This window comes from Triticum aestivum, chromosome 7A (genome assembly GCF_018294505.1).
Source record: "Triticum aestivum cultivar Chinese Spring chromosome 7A, IWGSC CS RefSeq v2.1, whole genome shotgun sequence".
Taxonomy (NCBI): domain Eukaryota; kingdom Viridiplantae; phylum Streptophyta; class Magnoliopsida; order Poales; family Poaceae; genus Triticum; species Triticum aestivum.
In genome coordinates, this window is record NC_057812.1 from 551,863,629 (window position 1) to 551,890,059 (window position 26,431).

A 26,431-nucleotide genomic window follows, 5' to 3' on the forward strand; every position below is an offset into this window, starting at 1 on the left:
GCGCGCCACATCTCGCCTCGTGATAGGGCTGCACTCCGATTGCTCTAACTTTTGCATACGATCTCGGATTTGAACGATTTTTACATCAAAATCGATCGTTTCGTCGAGACGAAGACAACCCGTGTAGATCATTTTTCCATACGAGATCATCTGAATAACCTTTTGAGCCCATCTTCAACTTCTTGTTCGGTTGACTATCACAGCCTCCAACCCGGCAAGTTTTCCATCCGAGTAAGCTTTCCACACCGGCAATGTTTCTACCCGGCAAGCTTTCACACCGGCAAGGTTTCACTCCGTCAAGGGTTCCTCCCTGACAAGGTTTCTCCCCCGGCAAGATTTCACACCGGCAAGCTTCCACACCGGCAAGGTTTCACTCCGGCAAGGTTTGTACTCTGGCAAGGGTTCCTCCCTAACAAGGTTTCTCCCCCGGCAAGATTTCACACCGGCAAGATTCCACACCAGCGATCTTTCTGTGCCGGCAAGCTTTCCACGCTGGCAAGCCTTCACACTGGCAAGCTTTCACACCGGCAAGATTTTACCCCGGCAAGGTTTTCGCCCCGGCATGCTGCTTTATGATCGTGCCACTTTTGAGCGTCAACACATGCCCCCCTGTTTTTCGGTAAAGCTAGCGTGCCAAAAAATACTTGTACCAAGCTTGTTCTAAGGACGATGTCAACACTCCATCGGCCATTTATATGTTCTTACGACGATAAGTATATATCGGCCATGTCTTGTGTGAACTTTCTGATGCAAACTTGGGTGAAACCTTCTCAGCTTCATTAACAATCCGGTGATAAAGTTCCATAGATATGTATCTCCATGTCATCCTCTGAACCATATTGTTCACCCTTTTGCTAGGATTTTGTAGACAATCAACAATAAACTTTCTCCAATCCTTACTTTCGCGTGCATAAAAAATTCATTAGTGACCGAAGTTGTGGACTTCGGTTCGGCCTTACCTATGTTGACGAGACTAAGCATCGGCTATTGAGAGAAATGCAATACAACATGATGGACATGGTAGCCGGATGCTTGCTATGCCAACTCTCTCCAATTGTCATGTCTAATATATGAACAATTTTAATGCAACCCAAGGTAAATTCTTCATCTAGACATAACCCAAGATAAACTATAAGTGATTCGTCAAAACACATTGATAACCCTTGGATATTTGTTGCACTACTCATAACGAATCACCAAAAGCCTCAATATGTATAGCACCTATAGCAAGTAAAAAAGTCAATCCGAATAACAATGCATATTCGGCCTTGATTAATCGTGCATAAAAATATCCTAAGCGGCACGAGGCTTCAAAAAAATAGTACCATAAAGAAATATATAAACAACACCAACACTTTGGCCATTGCTATGAATTGAACCATCAAAACATAATCTCCATAGTACTAGAGAGACAAGGCTAATATTAATATTATGCATGACACTAATCCGATGTTCAGTAACAAAATCAACTATGATTTGGCCTCTTATAGATCTCAAAGATGCATAAGCCAAATCATATCCAAACAAAGTATAAGCCCACCAACCAATTCTGCAGCTATAAATTGGTCTATGCAGCATATATTCAATGACATCGGTCATGATGTCTCAACTCCATTCAATCATAATATAGGCATACATATAAATTTTCATGAGCACGTACCTTGTCTCGCTCTCCAATCAAACTAAGGACTATATTAGAATACTACACCGGCCATGCATTGACATACTCTTAGGACGATAGATAAATATCATTGTCCATTACCATGTAAACTTCATTCAAAGCACATATAGCTGAAATAAACAAATGAAATGACAAATCAAGTATTTCGGCCCTTTGGATCAGCAACAAACTTGTAGCTAATCAAATGTATAGTGACTTGGTAATACCCTTTCATGACGCAAGAAATTATATTGCATCCATGGATTAAAATAAGCCCATTGAGGGTTACCAATCATACCTGATGACGAATTCCATGGCATAGGCGTTAACGGCATAGTTGAAGAATATGGATAATGTGTAGACCAAAGATGTTGAAACCTTCGGCTTGGTCCTTCATAGTTTTTACTCTTTTCCTTCTTCACTTTTGCCGCACTTCTTGTAATGGAGGCATGCACATAATTCTTATTTTGAGCACTTCCTTTGGGAACCCATGCCATGTTCCTTTCTTCAAGTTCTTGTGCACTAAGTTTGTGTAATTCCCTCTTTTGCCAATACGATAAGCCGAGTGGGCATCTCGACTGTGATTCTGTTTTGACCAATGGCAATTCCTTTTTGACCTTGTGCACTCTCAACTTCTTTTCTTCAGATTTGGCACTTTGACTCTCAATAATTGGTTGCTTCGTCTCATTGCCTTTTGTAGCCAATGTCAACACTTTAATTGGCTCTTTATTATTTGAGATCAAATCTGAAGTAGCACACTTACGACCATATTTCTTGACCTGGTACACTTGCTTGACCACCTCTTTCTTGTTCCTTGAGCTCCGGACCGATTCCTTATGATTGAAACGGTCTTTGATGTGTGACCGTTCATCAAATGTTGATCTTTTTGGAGCTGCATAATGTTGGTGAGATGATCTAAAATAAGATGGATAATTTGCCCTTGTATCATACGTGCCCCATGATGGATATGGATTTACATGAGCATAGGGAGGCATCCACGACATTGGCATTGGCGGCCCAAAAGCAGGATATGAAGTCTGCTTGCTCAACGTCTTCCTTTGCCAATCCAAGTCTTCAAATTTATGCCTTAGGGGTGACTTCGATGCTTTTGTTTCACTCGGCCGATAAGCACTCTTTGCCTCACTTATCTTCTGATATTTTTCTAATAACTGCACGAAAGTGACTTTCGGCTTTTTACCTTTGTGCTTACCATTGCCTTTGCTTTCTTTAACTGTGCGTGCATCGGTCTTTGAATTTTCTTGTTGCCCCCAGTGCTAGATGTCGCCATTGTAGCTTTGATGGAATTCCCATCTTCAAGATTGTTGTTGATGCACTTTTTAATCATATCCTTGCTCGAAGACTTGACCCCATCATCATTGGTGTGTACCTGTTGACCTTTAGGTGAATCGGCTTGAGATAGCCGAGTCAACATTTGATCGCCATCAAAACCAATCTGATCCGACTGGTCATATGATCGTGCCTCAACAAACTTCAATTGTCTCGATTGTGCGGCTTGATGAATCACGTTGTTGTCTTTGATATTCTCTTCAAACAAACATTGCATTTGTTCTTGTCCTGATGGCTCGACATCATGATCAATTATAATATGATTAGTCGATGATGCACCAACGATGTGATCAACTATGCCCGGACTGAAGGTACACTTTTCGTCCATTAACTGATATTGTGATACTAGCTCTGAAACAAAACAGCCTAGCAGTGCTGGCTTAGCGTCATCCGACTCGGCTATGCATTGATTTTCATCCTCTTTTTCTGATGCTTTTGAATCGGCTTCGAAGGACTTTGGACCTGGCTTTATGTTTCTGCAACAAAATAATTACAGAATATACGTCTCATACGAGTCCAAATGTTAGCCAGGCATGAAACAAACAAAGTTGTCCATATGAATACAAAGTTCAGTTGGCATGACAAGAACAACTTTGGTTTTGATAAGTTGTCACTATTAGCCTCTATGAATGATACCATGTGTTGACTATCATGATTAGTGACAAGATCCTTCCTAACAAATAGACTAGTCATTTCAATTGGTCTTTCAAAATTAATTAGAATCTTACTAATAGGTGCATCAACAATATGATTTTGACCGAATCAAAAATTGAGTAAACTATCTGCTAGGTGTACCTTTGTGAAGACGTTGGAAGGAGAAGATGGTTGCACCACTGGAACAATAGATTGCTCCACTTCTGAATAATTCTCCAACACCTCTTCCTCTTTTTCTGGATCTGGTGCCTCATCACTCAGATTGCCCGAGTATATTTCAGTCGGATTGCCCGAGTGGATTTCACTCGGACGCTCTTTGTCAGTTGAACTTTGCTCGGCCGCATTTTCTTGGTCTTGATGTTCATCGTTAACTGAACTGTGTTCAGCCATATTACTGTGTTCTTGATGCTCATCAATATCTTTAGCACGAAACTCATAAGGTAGCATGTAAGCTCCCTTACATCCAGAAAAATCGAGCACAACCAATTTGTTGCGTTTGTCATTCCTTTGCTCAGCCAAGCTTGCATCTTCTATTTTGGTACACGAGGCAATAGTTGGCTTGATGCACTCGGCTTTAGCTGGTGATGCACTCGTCTGGAACGATGCACTCGGCTGGCACGATGCAATGCACTCGGCCTTAAACATCCCGTTGCTCAATCCGGTTTCAACCGAATCCACCGTATTAGCCGAGTGAATCCTTTTTTGCTGGTTTGCTTGCAAAGCTTCTTTTTTATCTTGCCTCAACAGTGTAGAAGGGCCAACATGGTTGCTACATGGAGGAAGGCACTTGATGTATTCTTGCAAATATCCCTCTCCACGCTTCTTCTTGAGTGCTTCGTAGGCCTGTCGATATTCTGCTGGTAATTCCTCAAGGGTAGGTGTAGTAAATTCGTTGACCCTATTCCCTGTGAGCTTTGGCTTGATCTTGTCCACTTGGGCCAGATATTTTTCTTTAAACTCAACCCTGCTTGGATCGGCTTGCCCCCAATACTTTTAGGATCTTTCGGCAATGAATTGATGTTGCCGAAATTTTGCGCTTGTATAGGGGGTGTATAACATGCTACAATGATAGGTGAAGGCATGTGCATCGTTGTTGAATATTTTCTCTCGAAAATTTGATCAACCAGCAACACTTGGTCTTCTTTCAAAACCCTAGATCTTATTGCCTCATAATCAGGAACCAATCCCTTGTCGTGTTGCTCAAGGCAAATAGCACTAATCTTCTTATTTTGGGCTAAAAATTTTAATGCAGCCAGAGCCACCTCATCTCCTGCAATATTAGGCACGTATGCTCCTATAGAATCTCCATTCACCCGGCCATGACCGTGAAGGTGAGCCAAGTCATGAATATTTTTAGTTTCATACGCCACTGAACAATTAATCTGATGAGGTGTAGTATATGATGTTTGAGGATAACCGGCCAAATAGCTAACAGAAGCATGGCCGATTCCCCCATTCATCGGCATGTTTGGGGATGAACCATCATATTGCGAGTCGGCTGCCGATGGATAAAACTTTGAGATGCCCTCCTTTACATGAGGTGTCCTATATTGATCACTCGAACAAATCGTGTTGTTCACCGGCATATTGAAAGATGTTGCCGATGCACGAAAGTTCAGATTCATAAGTTGCATGTCACGATTCTGTAAATTCCAAGTTTCTCCAATGGAATAACTAGTCGGCCTTTGCTCATTAGGGCTGGCCGACATCACATGTCCGTTGAAAGATCTAGCAACATCAACATAATGGCTATTTGCATCTACGCAAGGAGATTGATGATACATGTTACCGTTGTAGATTACAGCCGCTTGATGACGCTCTCCTCGTAGCAAGAACAGGCTGGAGACTGTTCAAAGCTTTGTCCCCAGCGGAGTTGCCAAAAAGTATGTTCACACACGAACACGTCACCGTGTACCTCCAACCCGAGGGTGATGCACCGCAGCTCACGTCGAAGGAGATCCGACCGGCAGCGCGATACGCAGGACAGCCGGCGACCCCGTCAGGGCTCGCGGCGGCTATGGGCTGCTCCAGGTCGATTCGCTCGCCCCTAGAGCCTCGTGGATCCGCAGCCCTCCAGCATGAAGAACTAGCGAAGAACGAGAAGAAAGATACAAGGGGGAGATAAAAAGTAGATGAACACGAAAAAGTAGTAGATTGATTGGTTCGATTGGTGTTGTTTCAATCGGCCGTCACCCCCAACATATAAAAGAGGCGGCTGGACTTCCCGTAACAGCAAAGGATTTATCTAGGCTTTCCTTACAAGAAAGTTACATCAATTCACGTCCAAAACCCTAGTCAAATTCGGACGGGTTTTATCCGAAGTTTCCAAAACTGTTCGGTTTAAACTGGCTGCACCTTGCGGGTCTATTTTGTGGTGGTAAACGATCTCGGATGAAAACAAGCCCAAAAGCAATCTTGACTGTTTCGATGAGACGAACAACTTTCATGTTGAAGGTTTTTTGATCAGAGATCATCTTGAGGGTCAGATCGGTCTCGCAACACAGGCTATTTCCTCGCGCTACCCGTCAGACATGTGTGTGGTGGGGCGCGCCACATCTCGCCTCGTGACAGGGCTGCACTCCGATTGCTCGAACTTTTGCATACGAACTCGGATTTGAACGATTTTTATATCAAAATCGATCGTTTCAACGAGACGAAGACAACCCCTGTAGATCATTTTTCCATCTGAGATCATCTGAATAACCTTTTGAGCCCATCTTCAACTTCTCATTCGATTGACTATCACAGCCTCCAACCCGGCAAGTTTTCCATCCGAGTAAGCTTTCCACACCGGCAATGTTTCTACCCGGCAAGCTTTCACACCGGCAAGATTTCACTCCGACAAGGTTTGTACTCCGGCAAGGGTTCCTCCCTGACAAGGTTTCTCCCCCAGCAAGATTTCACACCGGCAAGCTTCCACACCGGCGATCTTTCTGTGCCGGCAAGCTTTCCACGCCGGCAAGCCTTCACACCGGCAAGCTTTCACACCGGCAAGATTTTACCCCGGCAAGGTTTTCGCCCCGGCATGCTGCTTTATGATCGTGCCACTTTTGAGCGTCAACAAATATAAGGTCTGAACTTATCACAAGCAAATACAACTGCTAAGAATTCTTTTTCAGTAGTAGCATAATTTCTTTGAGCATTGTCTAGGGTTTTACTAGCATATTGAATAACGTTTAATTTATTATCAACTCTTTGCCCTAGAACAGCACCTACAGCATAATCACTAGCATCACACATAATTTCAAAGGGTAAATTCCAATCAGGTGGCTGAACAATAGGTGCAGAGATCAATGCTTTCTTAAGTATTTCAAATGCTTCTACACAATCATCATCAAAGACAAATGGTATATCTTTTTGTAATAAATTAGTCAGAGGCCGAGAAATTTTTGAGAAGTCCTTAATGAACCTCCTATAAAACCTGGCGTGACCAAGGAAACTTCTTATACCTTTGATGTCCTTGGGGCATGACATCTTTTCAATAGCATCAACCTTGGCTTTATCAACTTCAATACCTCTTTCAGAAACTTTATGCCCCAAGACAATACCTTCATTAACCATAAAGTGGCACTTTTCCCAATTCAAGACAAGATTGGTTTCTTCACATCTCTGCAAAACTCGATCAAGGTTGCTCAACAATCATCAAAAGAAGATCCATAGACGGAGAAATCGTCCATGAAAACCTCACAAATCTTTTCACAAAAGTCAGAGAATATAGCCATCATGCATTTTTGAAAGGTAGCAGGTGCATTACATAAACCAAAAGGCATACGTCTATAAGCAAAAGTACCAAAAGGGCAAGTAAAAGTAGTCTTTGATTGATCCTTGGCTGACACAGGTATTTGAGAGAAACCAGAATAACCATCTAGAAAGCAAAAATGTGTATGTTTGGATAATCTTTCTAGCATTTGATCGATAAAAGGTAAGGGTTAATGATCCTTTTTAGTGGCCTTATTTAATTTGCGGAAATCAATTACCATCCTATAACATGTAATAATTCTTTGAGGAATCAATTCATCTTTATCATTAGGAACGACAGTAATACCTCCCTTCTTAGGGACACAATGGATAGGACTTACCCACTGACTATCAGCAACGAGATAGATTATACCTGCCTCAAGGAACTTTAGTATTTTCTTTCTTACCACTTCTTTCATTTTAGGATTCAGCTGTCGTTGATCATCACGAACTGGTTTAGCATCTTCTTCCAAATTTATTTTATGTTGACATAGAGTGGGACTAATGCCCTTAAGATCATCAAGAGTATACCCAATAGCAGCACGGTGCTTCTTCAGAGTTTTCAATAATATCTCTTCCTCATGCTCTGAAAGGTTAGCACTAATAATAATAGGATATATCTTTTTCTCATCAAGATAAGCATATTTAAGAGTATCAGGCAATGGTTTAAGCTCATACACGGGATCACCCTTGGGTGGAGGAGGATCCCCTAGGATTTCAACAGGCAAATTGTGTGCCAGAATGGGTTCCTGTTTAAAGAGTACTTCATCTATTTCCCTTCTTTCATTCATAAACATATCATTTTCATGGTCTAGCAAATATTGTTCTAAAGGATCACTAGGAGGTACGGCAATAGAAGCAAGACCAATAATTTCATCCTTACTAGGTAATTATTCTTCACGGTGTTGTCTACGAAATTTAGAGAAATTAAATTCATGAGACATATCATCTAAACCGATAATAACAACATCCTTTTTGTAATCTATCTTAGCATTAACCGTGTTTAAGAAGGGTCTACCAAATATAATGGGACAAAAGCTATCTTGTGGGGAACCATGAACAAGAAAATCAGCAGGATATTTAGTTTTCCCACACAAGACTTCAACATCTCTAACAATTCTCGTTGGTGAAATAGTATCTCCATTGGCAAGTTTAATTGTGACATCAATATCTTCTAACTCAACAGGTGCAATATCATGCATAATTTCTCTATATAGGCCAATAGGTATTGCACTAGCACTGGCACCCATATCACATAAGCCATGATAACAATGATCTCCTATTTTAACAGAGATAACAGGCATGCCTACCACTAGTCTAAGTTTATCTTTAGCACAAGGTTTAGCACTTCTAGCAGTTTCATCACAGAAATAAATAACATGCCCATCAATATTATCAGCCAAGAGATCTTTAACAATAGCAATATTAGGTTCAACTTTAACTTTCTCAGGAGGTGTATATGTTCTAATATTGCTTTTACGAACCACAGTTGAAGCTTTAGCATGATCCTTTATCCTAACAGGGAAAGGTGGTTTCACAACATAAAAAGTAGGAACAATAGGATCATTATAAGTGATAGTCTTTTCTTCAACTTTAATAGGTGCAACTACTTTTACTTATATGGGAGGATGATATTTAAACCACTTCTCCTTGGGGAGATCAACATAAGTAGCAAAAGATTCACAGAAAGAAGCTACTATCTCAGAGTCAAGTCCATATTTAGTGCTAAATTTACGGAAAACATCGGTATCCATAAAAGATTTAACACAATCAAACTTAGGTGTCATACCTGACTCCTTACCTTCGTCGAGGTCCCAATCTTCAGAGTTGCGTTTAATTCTTTCCAATAAATCCCATTTGAATTCAATAGTGTTCGTCATAAAAGAGCCAACACAAGAAGTATCGAGCATGGTGTGATTGTTATCAGAAAGCCAAGCATATAAATTTTGAATAATCATTTCTCTTGAGAGCTCATGATTGGGGCATGAATATAACATTGATTTAAGCCTCCCCCAAGCTTGAGCAATGCTTTCTCCTTCGCGAGGCCAAAAATTATATATATAATTGCGATCACGATGAACAAGATGCATAGGATAAAACTTCTGATGAAATTCCAATTTCAATCGTTTGTAGTTCCATGACCCCGTATCATCACATAGCCTATACCATGTCAATGCATCTTCCTTAAAAGATAAAGGGAAGACCTTCTTCTTAATAACATCTCCGGGTACACCTGCAAGCTTAAATAATCCACAAACTTCATCCACATATATTAGGTGCTCATCACGATGCGTTGTTCCGTCTCTTGCAAAAGGATTGGCTAGCAGTTTTTCTATCATACCCGAAGGGATTTCAAAGCAGACATTTTCATTTTCAGTAGGTTGAGGATCAACTCTTTGCTCTATTGGTCGGGGTGAAGATACCCCAAACAAGCCCCTCAGAGGATTACTTTCCATACTAACAAGTGACAGTAAATTTCAGCACACTATATAAATTTTCCTTACCAAATTCCACCTACCAAAGGCGCTTCACTCCCCGACAACGGCGCCAGAAAAGAGTCTTGATGACCCACAAGTATAGGGGATCTATCGTAGTCCTTTCGATAAGTAAGAGTGTCGAACCCAACGAGGAGCAGAAGGAAATGATAAGCGGTTTCCAGCAAGATATTCTCTGCAAGTACTAAAATAAGTGGTAACAGATAGTTTTGTGATAGGATAATTTGTAACGAGCAACAAGTAACAAAAGTAATTAAAGTGCAGCAAGGTGGCCCAATCCTTTTTGTAGCAAAGGACAAGCCTGGACAAACTCTTATATAGAGAAAAGCGCTTCCGAGGACACATGGGAATATCGTCAAGCTAGTTTTCATCACGTTCATATGATTCGCGTTTGGTACTTTGATAATTTGGTATGTGGGTGGACCGGTGCTTGGGTACTTTCCTTACTTGGACAAGCATCCCACTTATGATTAACCTCTATTGCAAGCATCCGCAACTACAACAAAAGTATTAAGGTAAACCTAACCATAGCATGAAACATATGGATCCAAATCAGCCCCTTACGAAGCAACGCATAAACTAGGGTTTAAGCTTCTGTTACTCTAGCAACCCATCATCTACTTATTACTTCCCAATGCCTTCCTCTAGGCCCAAATAATGGTGAAGTGTCATGTAGTAGACGTTCACATAACACCACTAGAGGAGAGACAACATACATCTCATCAAAATATCGAACGAATACCAAATTCACATGACTACTAATAGCAAGACTTCTCCCATGTCCTCAGGAACAAACGTAACTACTCACAAAGCATAATCATGTTCATAATCAGAGGGGTATTAATATGCATATAGGATCTGAACATATGATCTTCCACCAAATAAACCAACTAGCATCAACTACAAGGAGTAATTAACACTACTAGCAACCTACTAGTACCAATCCCGGACTTGGAGACAAGAATTGGATACAAGAGATGAACTAGGGTATTGAGAGGAGATGGTGCTGGTGAAGATGTTGATGGAGATTGCCCTCTCCCGATGAGAGGAGCGTTGGTGATGATGATGGCGATGATTTCCCCCTCCCAGAGGGAAGTTTCCCCGGCAGAACAGCTCTGCCGGAGCCCTAGATTGGATCCGCCAAGGTTCTGCCTCGTGGCGGCGGAGTTTCGTCCGAGAAGATGGCTTATGATTATTTTCCTCATCGAAAGACTCCATACAGAAGAAGATGGCCATCGGAGGGCCACCGGGGGGCCCACGAGGTAGGGGGCACGCCCAGGGGGGTAGGGCGCGCCCCCACCCTCGTGGGCAGGGTGTGGCCCCCCTGGTGAACTTCTTGTTCTTAGTATTTTTTATATATTCTGAAAACGTCTTCCGTGAAGTTTCGGGACTTTTGGAGCTGTGCAGAATAGGTCTATAATATTTGCTCCTTTTCCAGCCCAGAATCCCAGCTGCCGGCATTCTCCCTCTTTATGTAAACCTTGTAAAATAAGAGGGAATAGGCATAAGTATTGTGACATAATGTGTAATAACAACCCATAATGCAATACATATCGATATAAAAGCACGATGCAAAATGGACGTATCAGGGGGCCGGCCCCCCTAGCCCTACTACAATTCGGTTTGGGATAGGGGGGGCACGTGCCACCTCTTGGCCTACCTCCTCTCTTCCACCACAAGGCCCAATAACTTCCCGGAGGGGGTCCCGGTAACCCCCGATACTCCGAAACTTATCCGAAATGACCCAAACCATTCTGGTGTCTGAATGTAACCTTCCAATATATGAATCTTTATGTCTCAACCATTTCAAGACTCCTCGTCATGTCCGTGATCTCATTTGGGACTCCGAACAACCTTCAGTACATCAAATCACATAACTCATAATACATATTGTCATCGAACGTTAAGCGTGCGGACCCTATGGGTTTGAGAACTATGTAGACATGACCGAGACACATCTCCGGTCAATAACCAATAGCGGAACCTGGATGCGCATATTGGTTCCTACATATTCTACGAAGATCTTTATCGGTCAAACCGCATAACAACATACGTTGTTCCCTTTGTCATCGGTATGTTACTTGCCTGAGATTCGATCGTCGGTATCATCATACCTAGTTCAATCTCGTTACTGGCAAGTCTCTTTACTCGTTTCATAATGCATCATCCCGCAACTAACTCATTAGTCACATTGCTTGCAAGGCTTATAGTGATGTGCATTACCGAGAGGGCCCAGAGATACCTCTCCGATACACGGAGTGACAAATCCTAATCTCGATCTATGCCAACTCAACAAACACCATCAGAGACACCTGTAGAGCATCTTTATAATCACACAGTTACGTTGTGACGTTTGATAGCACACAAGGTGTTCCTCCGATATTCGGGAGTTGCATAATCTCATAGTCTGAGGAACATGTATAAGTCATGAAGAAAGCAATAGCAATAAACTAAACTATCATAGTGCTAAGCTAACAGATGGGTCTTGTACATCACATCATTCTCTAATGATGTGATCCGGTTCATCAAATGACAACACATGTCTATGGCTAGGAAACTTAACCATCTTTAATTACCGAGCTAGTCAAGTAGAGGCATACTAGGGGCACTTTGTTTGTCTATGTATTCACACATGTACTAAGTTTCCGATTAGTACAATTCTAGCATGAATAATAAACATTTATCATGATATAAGGAAATATAAATAACAACTTTATTATTGCCTCTAGGGCATATTTCCTTCATTTCTTACGTCCAAAATGAAGATTTGTCCTTGGCTCAATTTCACTCCAGCCCAGACCCCGCAGCTCTTTTCCAGCTGCCTTTATCAATGGAAGCAAGAACAGAACTGGATGATATCATGCCAGTGATCAATGCCATGACACTTGACTACATGGGCACTGACGAATGGATTTTGAGTTGGGGGGATGAACACTACAGACCAAAAAAGTTCTAGAGATTCCTTTTCCAAAATGTAGCTGCACCATGATATATTACCTCAATATGGAAATCAAAGTGCATCATGAGACACAAAGTTTTTGCCTCTGGCTCATGTTGATGGACCGGGTCAACATGAGAGATCTACTACTAAGGAGACATTTCAACATTGGGGAGGACCATTCTTGCTGGTTATGCGACTCCACTGATCTAGAAACCAACAAACACCTATTCTATGATTGCCATTTTACCAAAATATGCTGGGAGATCACTGGAATCAATTGGTCTACGAATGTAGAACTCCAGGTGATGTTTGATACGGCTATAGCAGCATGGCAGAAACCTATCTCCAAATAAATAACTATTCTATCAGCATGGAACATCTGGAAGCAAAGAAACAAGGTGTTATTTGATGGTGAGGTGGCTTCACACTTGGACTGGTTGAGGATGCTAAAGAAAGACTTGGAGATATTAACTTTCAAAGTGCAGGGAGAAACAAATACTTTCATCCAAGGGCTTCTGCAAACCTTGGCTACTCACCAAGACACAACTGTTGTTGGAGAATGTAGTAATTTGAAAAAAAATTCCTACGCACACGCAAGATCATGGTGATGCATAGCAACGAGAGGGAAGAGTATCGTCCATGTACCCTCGTAGACTGTAAGCGGAAGCGTTATGAGAACGTAGTTGATGTAGTGTGACGCCCGGATAATTAAGCTACGGTAATCACCCACTAATGATGCCATGTCATCGTAATATATTTGCTAAACGTCACTTAGATCCTAACCGAGTTCAAATTCAAAATTTAAACACAAGTCAAGTTATTATTTTCCTCAAACTATAAAACTAAAATGTTTGGATTTTAATATAAATCCCCCTGATCGATTGTCATGTTGAAACCAACATCATTTGACTCACCGGGTAATCCCTAGTAAAATATAAAGTTGTCCAACAGCAAATAAAATAGCCATTTCATTTTCCACAAATAATTATACAATACCAATTGAGTTGAAACTTTGTGGGCCTCTTCAAAAAAATTCTTGATTTATGTGACAAGTTTTGTTTTCAACAAAACTCAATTGGTATTTATTTAAAAAGCAAAACATGGAAAAAATACAAGTCAGAGAATAAATAAAAAGAAAATTAAAAAATAGAATTAAAACAAGGGGGATACCGGCCACTGTGCACTGGGCCAAGTGCACAGTGCCTGGCCCAATTAGTCCAGCCCACCACCACCACTGTTGTCTCCCTCCTTTGTTCACAGAGGGGAGGTGGACGCCGAGCAGCCGCCCGTAGCCGCGATGGCCACGTGCTGGCCATCCCGCACCTTCCAATCGCCACCCTCGAACTGGATAAGGTCCCCTGCGCCCCGTCGTTCGAACCCTAGATCGGATCTTCCCCGCATTCGCCCTCGCTCTCTACCTCACGCGTCCGAGCGCCGCCATGGACGCGCCCCGGTAAAGCTCGCGGCCACCGGTCACCCCGAGCCACGAGGAGGCGTCCGAGAGCTCTGTCATGGTCATCTCCATCACCACGACGAAGTGCTCGAGCTAGGACGCCTCCAAGCCTCCCCATCGTCCTCTTCTTCCGTCTGCACCACCACGGTCCTCGCCGCGATTCGCCGCCTCCCGAGCTTCCCCGGCTTCCCCGACGCGCCCACGAGCACCACAGTGAGCATCTCCTCCGTTACCCCACTCCTCGCCGCTCGATTGCTCATTTAATTGGCCCCCGCGTGAGCTCCGACCCCGGCCACCGCAACTACCTCGCCGCTGCAAGCCACAACCCCCTCGCGACTCGCGTCCGAGCACCGCACCATGCTTCTGGAGCTCCCAGTAAGCCAACGCGCGCACCCATTCTTCTTACCGCCCCTCCTAGCGCCGGATTCCGGCCGCCGCGGACATCCCTGGCCGCATCCGCGCGCCATGGCTACCCCCTGGACATGCCTCCTTGCACCGCTCCTACCCTGCTGCCGTGCTCCGCCTGGTTCCCTCTGCTGCGGCGTGACTACCGAGCCTCCCCACAGCGCCCGGCGCCTTGCCTCGCGCGCGCTTGCAACCATAGCTGCTGCTCCTGCTGCGCTGCTTCTGCTACTTCCGCTCGAGCCGCCCGCACGCGCACACGCTCGCCTGCCGTCCGTAGCTCGCGCGCGCGCCCCTAACACGGCCTCGCTCCCCGCTGCTCACCCACGTGCAGTGCCCGCCCTGCTGCTGCCTCTGCTCGCTGCCCCCCGCGGTTGTCGTCCTGCCCGCGGCCCCGCTCGGCCCCGCTCACCCGGCCGCTGCGTTCCGCGCTCGCCGCCGGCGGCCGCGTCCTGCGCGTGCATCCACCCACCGACGGCCACCCGCCCGGGGCCGCCACCGGTCGTGGTCGTGGCCTCGCCGGCCCGGCTGGGCGAGCGCCCGCCTGGGGCCTACGCCCGACCCCAGGGGCTTCGCCCGTTAACCCGCACCGCTGGGGTGGCCTTGTGCCACTGCCAGCGGGCCCACGCCCCTGTTTTATATAAAAAGGGAGTTTTAAAAAAATAAAAATATATATTAATAGTAATTAAAATAATTAAGTAAACTAATGGTACTTAATTAACCTAATCATTTAGTTAAACTAATTAACCATGATTAATTAACCTGCTAATTAGTCTAACTACTGTGAATTAGCTAGTAGTCATTGTCGAATGGGCCCCATCTATCAGTTTGACCCGTCAACGGTCACAGTTGACTGCTGATGTCATAATTCCATTTTAGTTAATATAAATAAATCCAGAAATGGTTTAATCTTTAAAAATCCATAGAAAATAAACCATAACTCGGATGATAATGTTTTCTACATGAAAGTTGCTCAGAACAATGAGACGAATCCGGATACGCAGCCCGTTTGTCCGCCACGTATCCCTAGCATAGCGAACACGTAACTTTTCCCCTTCAATTCATCTGTCCAAACACGCAAAACACCGGGGATATTTTCTCGGATGTTTCCCCCCTTCACCGGTATCAACTCGTACCTCGTTAGGTCACCTCTAGCACCGTGTATTGTCTTGTTATGCTTTGTGATACTTTGATTGCTCTATTATTTATTGTATTCCCCCTCCGTTACTTCTTTCCGGTAGACCCCAAGACTGCCGGCGACCCCAGTTCGACTACGGTGTCGATGACCCCTCCTTCTTGCCAGAGCAACCAGGCAAGCCCCCCCCCTTGATCACCAGATATCGCCTATTCTCTCTCTACTGCTTGCATTAGAGTAGTGTAGCATGTTACTGCTTTCCGTTAATCCTATTCTGATGCATAGCCTGTCATTGTTGCTACAACTATTGATACCTTACCAACAATCCTACATGCTTAGTATAGGTTGCTAGTACTACATCAGTGGCCCTACATTCTAATCCGTCTGCCATGCTATACTATCGGGCCGTGATCACTCGAGAGGTGATCACGGGTATATACATACATATATACATACTATACAGGTGGTGACTAAAGTCGGGTCGGCTCGTAGAGTACCCACATGTGATTCCGATGTGGGGGTTGAAAGGACAGGTGACTCCATCCAGGTAGTGGTGGGCCTGAGTTCCCGACGGCCCCTGACAGTTACACTGTGGCGGAGCGACATGGCAGGTTGAGACCACCTAGGAGAGAGGTGGGCCTAGCCCTGGTCGGCGTTCGCGGTTACTTCAAGATAACACGCTTAACGAGATCTTGGTATTTGATCTGAGTCTGGCTATTGGCCTATACGCACTAACCAACTACGTGGGAACAGTTATGGGCACTCAACATCGTGGTATCAGCCAAAGCCTTCGTGACGTCAGCGACTGAGCTGCGCGCGCCGGGTTGGACCACGTAACGTAACTTCCTTTGTAATGGAGGTTGCTAGGTCTGCTCTCCGGCCGCCCTCACAACGTGCAGGTGTGCAATGGGCGATGGGCCCAGACCCCTGCGCCATAGGATTTAGACCGGCATGCTGACCTCTCTGTTGTGCCTATGTAGGGCTGCGACATGTTGATCTTCTGAGGCCGGGCATGACCCAGGAAAGTGTGTCCGGACAAACGGGATCGAGCGTGTTGGGAAATGTGGTGCACCCCTACAGGGAAGTTAATCTATTCGAATAGCCGTGATCTTCGGTAACAGGACGACTTGGAGTTGTACCTTGACCTTATGACAACTAGAACCGGATACTTAATAAAATACACCCTTACAAGTGTCAGATACAACCGGTGATCGCTCTCTCACAGGGCGACAAGGGGAGGATCATCGGTTAGGATTATGCTATTGCGATGTTACTTGGTGAACTTACCATCTACTCTTTTCTTCTGCTGCAAGATGGAGGTTACTAGAAGCGTAGTCTTCGATAGGACTAGCTATCCCCCTCTTATTCCGGCATTCTGCAGTTCAGTCCACATATGCTACCCCTTTTCCATTTGATACCAATGCATACATATGTAGTGTAGCTCCTTGCTTGCGAGTACTTTGGATGAGTACTCACGGTTGCTTTGCTCCCCCTTTTCCCCCTTTCTATACCCGATTGCTGCGACCAGACGATGGAGTCCACGAGCCAGACGCCACTGTTGATGACAACTACTACTACTACTCGGGATGTGCCTACTACTATGTGCAGGCCACTGGTGACGACCAGGAGTAGTTTAGGAGGATCCCAGGCAGGAGGCCTGCGCCTCTTTTGATCTGTATCCCAGTTTGTGCTAGCCTTCTTAAGGCAAACATGTTTAACTTATGTCTGTACTCAGATATTGTTGCTTACGCTTACTCGTCTATGATCGAGCTCTTGTATTCGAGCCCTTGAGGCCCCTGGCTTGTAATATGATGCTTGTATGACTTATTTTATTTGTAGAATTGTGTTGTGATATCTTCCCGTGAGTCCCTGATCTTGATTGTACATGTTTGTGTGTATGATTAGTGTATGATTAAATCGGGGGCGTCACAAGTTGGTATTAGAGCCGACTGCCTGTAGGAATCCCCCTTCCACACTCCTTGGCCGAAGTTGAGTCTAGTCGATGAAAACTGTTTTACTAACATGGTTGTGCGGCCCATGGGCCCACGTCGCCATTGGGTGGTATTAGGATCTTTTATTCCTCGTCTATACTCTGTGACTCTGATCTTTCTTATTTTCGGGTTAAATGAATTTTGCTAAATCTAACATTAGGATCTCATGATCACTTTCACCCGGAGAGCATCTTATTACAGATGATCGCCTGCTGCACCAGAAGATTCAGAAGATACTCTTCGATGTTATCCCGAGAACTTGTTCTCATTGCGTTTGTAACTCCCTTCCACCATCAACACCTATAGATAACTACATGCACTTGCCATTCTTACCTTAGTCCCCAGTTGCTCTTGTTATTACAAGATACCCTGAAATACTCGTTGTTGTTCCGAGAATCCTTGTGCCTACTGCCTTGCGGTTCGTTGTCACCTGAATACACCCACAAATTAATCCTCACACACACCAAGGATTTGTTTCTCCCCAGTTGCTCATGTGTTTCACAAAGGTTTTCGAAACACAATTTGATCTTTCGAAAATCCTCAACCGCCAGTTGTTCTTGAAATTCTTGCTCGCTTGCATTATGGTTAACCCCATAAGTATACTAATCTTATTGGTATCCTTGGTCACTATCATGTTTGAGTCCATTGATTCAATAGGTTGCAAACGTTCATGATCATCAGTCAAGTCCTAGGATTATCCTTTCGGCTCAGACGTCATTTTAAAATGAGCTGGATCTCGACCAACCAAATTGCCATCGATTGTACCCCTAAGGCTATTCAACTTATCCATCCCTAATTAGAGCATTGCTTCTAATCACTTGTCTTGGAATTCATAATTCCTTTGCATTTGAGCTTTGAGTTAGTCAGTTGCTTCTATAATCTGATCTCCTTGCATTCTTTCTTCCTCTGGTTGAGTACCGATGCTCACATCAGATCCCGTATGGACCACTAGATCCTTTGATGGATTTTGTCCGGCACCGTCCTTCATATTCAAGTAACCTTGTGACCCTTCCCACGGATATATAAAGCCTTTGGTAAATTTTATCCTCTGCTTTCTCAACCATGCTCTGTTTTTTTCGAGGTGGTGGTATTTACTATTGAAGCTTGTGGTATATGTTTCCACGATACCCTGACGGGTTGAACCTATGCCTTCCTTATTATGTCTGAACTCGAAAGTTTTCACGAGTCACACTCTCCTGGTATTTTGCTAGATAAAATTTCTACACTACAGCTTCATCAAAAGCAAGAAGTAAAATGAAAGGTTATGCATTGAAGAAGTGGGAGTCGACCTTGAGCCTTTGCGTTCATGCCCATGGACCCGATGTGGAACTTATCATCGAAGCTTCTTGTAAATGATAATAATCCCCTTGTTATAAGTTCGTCCTGTATCTATTTTTGGTCCTTTGCAATCATGGTTCTGACCATATTTTCTCATTAATACCATTTATCGGACACATTGAAGTACATGTCTTGTGCAGATCATTGCACATGTCCAACCTTTACTTTGATCTACCATCGAGTATTACACTATGATATCTTGATAATGTCATGGAACTGCATAACTTCTTATGGGTTCTTCATCAACTGTTATTTCTTACCGATTCCAATTTTTTCTGGGTTCTAGGTTGTCGTCAACCGAGAACACCGATATGTGAACCGATTCCGCATTCCGGTTCGATAACCCTAATCAATTTTCATTGCTTATGAGTTTAATAATCCTTCACGTCATTCCTAGCCTGATCGGCTATACCATTATTGGGCTAATTTTTAACTGTGCTACCTGGTCCTTCTTCACGAAGCACAAATTTCGACAGTGAGCTAATCTTACATCGATCTTCCTTGTCATATCATTTCTCCTTGAATAGCAAACTTGATTTCGAGTTTGTTTCATACCCATGGTTATGATAACTTTCGCTTCACCCTTCATTGTGCTTGATGTCATCGGTGATTGATTATAGCCTCATGAAACCCCTCGACAAGTATGTCGTGATCATCGTCAACATTTTGACTCCTTCTAGGATATCAATTGAATTCATGATGGGAAATACCATCCTTGCCCTCGATGATTTGTGTTATAATCGACCACTTTATTGCCTTCCGTTCAACACAAACTTGTTCATGTTTTGTGTTATACCTTGAGATCCTTCTATCCAGCATTTGTTCTTTACCTTGGAGTATTACCATCTGTTATGTTAAGAATGTCGTGAGAATTTCACCACCTTTTAAGAAATTCTTGATGTAGTGATGCTTCTCACCATCACCATTCTTTCTTGCCCCCCATGTAACTCTATTGTGAGAATTTAATATCTCTAGCAACCCTATTGTTTCAAAGTGAATGGCCGATAGTTTCGTTATTGAGTCACCATTCTAACATTGATCGTGCAACCCAGCCCATATTTCGGGTGCACCTTTCAACCAATGTTTAACTATGTATGTTTTCCTTGAGCATACCTCTTTATATCATTTGATCTGACAAATGATATCTCCTCGTTCACATAAGAGTGGAAATCCATCTGTTGAGAATCTCAATGAATTGTCGCTGAGTCAATAAACCACCTCCTCACCTCTCCTTGATTTAATGATGAACTCTTGTTTCGGAACTCGCTCCCGCAGTTCAACTCCCGAGAATCTTACAATGTCATCTTGACAACTTGGTTGCACCTCTCGTCTCATGCATCCCGAGTCTGTGGTATCCTGACGCCAATCAGAACTGGATCTTGGTCAGATATAATGGTTGGAACATATTTCCAAGAGTTATAACATGGTCTTTATATGACCCGGTAAGATGATGTCATGCCTAACACACCTGGTCGGAGGACCTATTGTTATAGTTTCCTTTTCAGTAAGGTTATCCATGCTTCCATGAGGAAATTGTGAGACTTATTCTATAAGTTTTTCCTGATGGATCCTTTGTGTATCCAAGGTCTGACCTTAGCTTGAAGACCTTGTCAATGCTATCTCGAAACATGTATGTGGTACTCCGAACTTCAAAAAGAGCATTTGAAGCACCATGCTGCATTTTCTTCATCAATTATCCTAACATCGTTGTATGGGTAATGTCATGAAAGTTCTCCCCTTTCCTAAAGGGTTTTCTACATTATATCCCACATGGATATCATGCCCTATTTTCCCTTGGGAAGGATATACCCCTGGAATATGTGTTTAAACACAATTTTCCTTTCCATTGTTCTGTTTAATCTGATAATCATATTTTCCTTTCCATTGCTTGGTTTAACCTTTCTTGAGGTCTATATGATCTAAGCAGTAATATTCTCCTGCTTATGTAAACACCTCGGTGTACAATTCTGTCAGTGGGACCCTGTTTCTACTGTTGATGACTTTCCGATAACCGCCGATGGACGAGAACTTTGCCTACTAGTCTGCGTCGTTCAACGAGCAGGAAAATGGTTCTCTTCGTCCCTCGCCCTTGGTACCGATGTTGTTGCCGACATAACTGACAGGCTATCCTCTGACATGCCTTGCTTACATGATCATGCAAGACATTACCGCCCTTTATACTTTTAACCCACATGGTGGGACCATAACCCACAGTTCCACAGGATCAAAACCTGACTCTCCTGTATACCCCTATCTCCGTAGTTATTCCTCATGATTGGCTTCGTATGAAGATCACCAGCCACCTTCCTAGAGGTGATCTAATCTGGTAGCGGACGCAATACTTATTCTCGTTGCTCTAGACCCCTTTCACACTTGGTTTCAGGCATCGAACGATTGCCTACCCGCTCGAAACTTCTCATGGTACCTACTTACCTTGCTCTCGATATTGTCTTAAGTTTGCATTCGAGAGTTACTTTCCGCCACCTTCCCTGATGTTATCTACCAAACAGACAACCTTGTATAGGTCCGTTCTCCCGAAATACCCCCTTATTCTTTCGTAAGTACGATGAAGTTCCCGAAGAAAGGATGACAACTTCATCATGATATAGTGATGCATGGGAATGAAGACATCAACGCTATGGATCGACCTCTTCGAAAAGAGCAACCAAGACCGATAAGATTCATTAGAATTTCGTAACCAGACCTTTCCCCCTTATCCCACCTCTAAAATCTCGGGACGAGATTTCTTGTAGTGGAGGAGAATTGTGATGCCCGGATAATTAAGCTACGGTAATCACCCACTAATGATGCCATGTCATCGTAATTAATTTGCTAAATGTCACTTTGATCCTAACCAAGTTCAAATTCAAAATTTAAAGACAAGTCAAGTTATTATTTTCCTCAAACTATAAAATTAAAATGTTCGGATTTTAATGTAAATCCCCCTGATCGATTGTCAGGTTGAAACCAACATCATTTGACTCACCGGGTAATCCCTAGTAAAATATAAAGTTGTCCAATAGCAAATAAAATAGCTATTTCATTTTTCACAAATAATTATACAATACCAATTGAGTTGAAACTTTGTGGGCCTCTTCAAAAAAATTCTTGATTTATGTGACAAGTTTTGTTTTCAACAAAACTCAATTGGTATTTATTTAAAAAGCAAAACATGGAGAAAATACAAGTCAGAGGATAAATAAAAAGAAAATTAAAACAAGGAGGGACACCGACCACTGTGCACTGGGCCAACTGCACAGTGCCTGGCCCAATTAGTCCAGCCCACCACCACCACTGTTGTCTTCCTCCTCTGTTCACAGAGGGGAGGTGGACGCCGAGCAGCCGCCCGTGGCCGCGATGGCCACGTGCTGGCCATCCCGCGCCTTCCAATCGCCTCCCTTGAACTGGATAAGGTCCCCTGCGCCCCCTCGTTCGAACCCTAGATCGGATCTTCCCCGGATTCGCCCTCGCTCTCTGCCTCGCGCGTCCGAGCGCAGCCATGGACGTGCCCCGGTAAAGCTCGCGGCCACCGGTCACCCCGAGCCACGAGGAGGCGTCCGAGAGCTCTGTCATGGTCATCTCCATCACCACGCCGAAGGGCTTGAGCTAGGACGCCTCCAAGCCTCCCCATCGTCCTCTTCTTCCGTCTGCACCACCACGGTCCTCGCCGCGATTCGCCGCCTCCCGAGCTTCCTCAGCTTCCCCGACGCGCCCACGAGCACCACAGTGAGCATCTCCTCCGTTACCCCACTCCTCGCCGCTCGATTGCTTGTTTAATTGGCCCCCGCGCGAGCTCCGACCCCGGCCACCGCAACTACCTCGCTGCCGCAAGCCACAGCCCCCTCGTGACTCGCGTCCGAGCACCATGCCGTGCTTCTGGAGCTCCCAGTAAGCCAACGCGCACACCCGTTCTTCTTACCACCCCTCCTAGCGCCGGATTTGCTAGCGCCAGATTCCGGCCGCCGCGGACATCCCTGGCCGCATCCGCGCGCCATGGCTACCCCCTGGCCATGCCTCCTTGCCCCGCTCCCACCCTGTTGCCGTGCTCCGCCCTGGTTCCCTCTGCTGCACCGTGACCGCCGAGCCTCCCCACAGCGCTCGGTGCCTTGCCTCGCGCGCGCTTGCAGCCATAGCTGCTGCTCCTGCTGCGCTGCTTCTGCTACTGCCGCTCGAGCCGCCCGCACGCGCACACGCTCGCCTGCCGTCCGCAGCTCACGTGCGCGCCCCTTACATGGCCTTGCTCCCCTGCTGCTCGCCCACGTGCAGCGCCCACCCTGCTGTTGCCTCTGCTCGCTGCCTCGCCACTCCCCGCGCTTGTCGTCCTGCCCGCGGCCCCGCTCACCTGGCCGCTGTGTTCCGCGCTCGCCGCCTGCGGCCGCATCCCGCGCGTGCATCCACCCACCGACGACCACCCGCCCGGGGCCGCCACCGGCCGTGGCCATGGCCTCGCCGGCCCGGCTGGGCGAGCACCCGCCCGGGGTCTGCGCCCGACCCCAGGGGCTTCGCCCGTTAACCCGCCCCGCTGGGGTGGCCTTGTGCCACTGCCAGCGGGCCCCATGCCCCTGTTTTATATAAAAAACGGAGTTTAAAAAACAATAAAAATATATTTGTAGTAATTAAAATAATTAAATAAGTAATTAAACTAATGGTACTTAATTAACCTGATCATTTAGTTAAACTAATTAACCATGATTAATTAACCTGCTAATTAGTCTAACTACTATGAATTAGCTAGTAGTCATTGACGAATGGGCCCCATCTGTCAGTTTGACTGGTCAACAGTCACAGTTGACCGCTGATGTCATGCTGACACCTTGGTGATGTCATAATTCCATTTCAGTTAATATAAATAAATCCAGAAATGGTTTAATCTTTAAAAATCCATAGAAAATAAACCGTAACTCGGATGAAAATATTTTCTACATGAAAGTTGCTCAGAACGACGAGACGAATCCGGATACGCAGCCCATTCGTCCGCCACGTATCCCTAGCATAGAAAACACATAACTTTCCCCCTCCGATTCATCTGTCCAAAAACGCGAAACACTGGGGATATTTTCGTGGATGTTTCCCCCCTTCACCGGTATCACCTTGTACCACGTTAGGTCACCTCTAGCACCGCGTATTGTCTTGTTATGCTTTGTGATACTTTGATTGCAATATTATTTATTGTATTCCCCCTCCGTTACTTCTTTCCAGTAGACCCCGAGATTGCCGGCGACCCCAGTTCGACTACGGTGTCGATGACCCCTCCTTCTTGCCAGAGCAACCAGGCAAACCCCCCCTTTGATCACCAGATATCGCCTATTCTCTCTCTACTGCTTGCATTAGAGTAGTGTAGCATGTTACTGCTTTCCGTTAATCCTATTCTGATGCATAGCCTGTCATTGTTGCTACAACTGTTGATACCTTACCAGCAATCCTACATGCTTAGTATAGGTTGCTAGTACTACATCAGTGGCCCTACATTCTAATCCGTCTGCCATGCTATGCTATCGGGCCGTGATCACTCGAGAGGTGATCACGGGTATATACATACATATATACATACTATACAGGTGGTGACTAAAGTCGGGTCGGCTCGTAGAGTACCCGCATGTGATTCCGATGTGGGGTTGAAAGGACAGGTGGCTCCATCCAGGTAGTGGTGGGCCTGAGTTCCCGACGACCCCCGACTGTTACACTGTGGCGGAGCGACAGCGCAGGTTGAGACCACCTAGGAGAGAGGTGGGCCTGGCCCTGGTCAGCATTCGCGGTTACTTCAAGATAACACGCTTAACGAGATCTTGGTATTTGATCTGAGTCTGGCTACTGGCCTATACACACTAACCAAGTAGGCGGGAACAGTTATGGGCACTCGACGTCGTGGTATCAGCCGAAGCCTTTGTGACGTCAGCGACTGAGCGGCACGCGCCGGGTTGGACCGCGTAACGTAACTTCCTTTGTAATGGAGGTTGCTAGGTCTGCTCTCCGGCCGCCCTCGCAACGTGCAGGTGTGCAATGGGCGATGGGCCCAGACCCCTGCGCCATAGGATTTAGACCGGCGTGCTGACCTCTCTGTTGTGCCTAGGTAGGGTTGTGACATGTTGATCTTCTGAGGCCGGGCATGACCCAGGAAAGTGTGTCCAGACAAAGGGGATCGAGCGTGTTGGGAAATGTGGTGCACCCCTGCAGGGAAGTTAATCTATTCGAATAGCCGTGATCTTCGGTAACAGGATGACTTGGAGTTGTACCTTGAGCTTATGACAACTAGAACTGGATACTTAATAAAATGCACCCTTCCAAGTGCCAGATACAACCAGTGATCGCTCTCTCACATGGCGATGAGGGGAGGATCATCGGTTAGGATTATGCTATTGCGATGTTACTTGGTGAACTTACCATCTACTCTCTTCTTCTGCTGCAAGATGGAGGTTACCAGAAGCGTAGTCTTCGATAGGACTAGCTATCCCCCTCTTATTTCGGCATTCTGCAGTTCAGTCCACATATGCTACCCCTTTTCCATTTGATACCGATGCATACATATGTATTTTAGCTCCTTGCTTGCGAGTACTTTGGATGAGTACTCACGGTTGCTTTGCTCCCCCTTTTCTCCCTTTCTATACCCGATTGCTGCGACCAGACGATGGATTCCAGGAGCCAGACGCCACTGTCGATGATGACTGCTACTACTCGGGATGTGCCTACTACTATGTGCAAGCCACTGGCGATGACCAGGAGTAGTTTAGGAGGATCCCAGGCAGGAGGCCTGCGCCTCTTTCGATTTGTATCCCAGTTTGTGCTAGCCTTCTTAAGGCAAACGTATTTAACTTATGTCTGTACTCAGATAGTGTTGTTTCTGCTTACTCGTCTTTGATCGAGCTCTTATATTCGAGCCCTCGAGGCCCCTGGCTTGTAATATGATGCTTGTATGACTTATTTTATTTGTAGAGTTGTGTTGTGATATCTTCCCGTGAGTCCCTGATCTTGATTGTACATGTTTGCGTGTATGATTAGTGTATGATTGAATCGGGGGCGTCACATGTAGTCGAACGTCTTCACGATCCGACCAATCCAAGTACTAAACGCACGCTGCGACCAATCTCCAAGTTCAGCACACGTTCAGCTCGATGACGTCCCACGAACTCCGATCCAGTAGAGCTTCACGGGAGAGTTTCGTCAACACGATGGCGTGATGTTGGTGATGATGATGCTACCGACGCAGGGCTTCGCCTAAGCACCGCTACGAAATGGCCGAGGTGGATTATGGTGGAGGGGGGCACCTGATACGTCTCCAA

General features: G+C 45.0%; 1 long non-coding RNA gene across 1 annotated transcript; it reads left to right on the top strand.

The window, feature by feature from the left end:
- Positions 1-22,247: 22,247 nt before the first annotated feature.
- On the top strand, positions 22,248-26,099 carry LOC123151979 (uncharacterized). The gene is made up of 2 exons (XR_006475965.1): positions 22,248-22,880; positions 25,777-26,099. It is a non-coding gene; the product is annotated as an uncharacterized lncRNA (long non-coding RNA).
- The last annotated feature ends 332 nt before the right edge of the window (positions 26,100-26,431 follow it).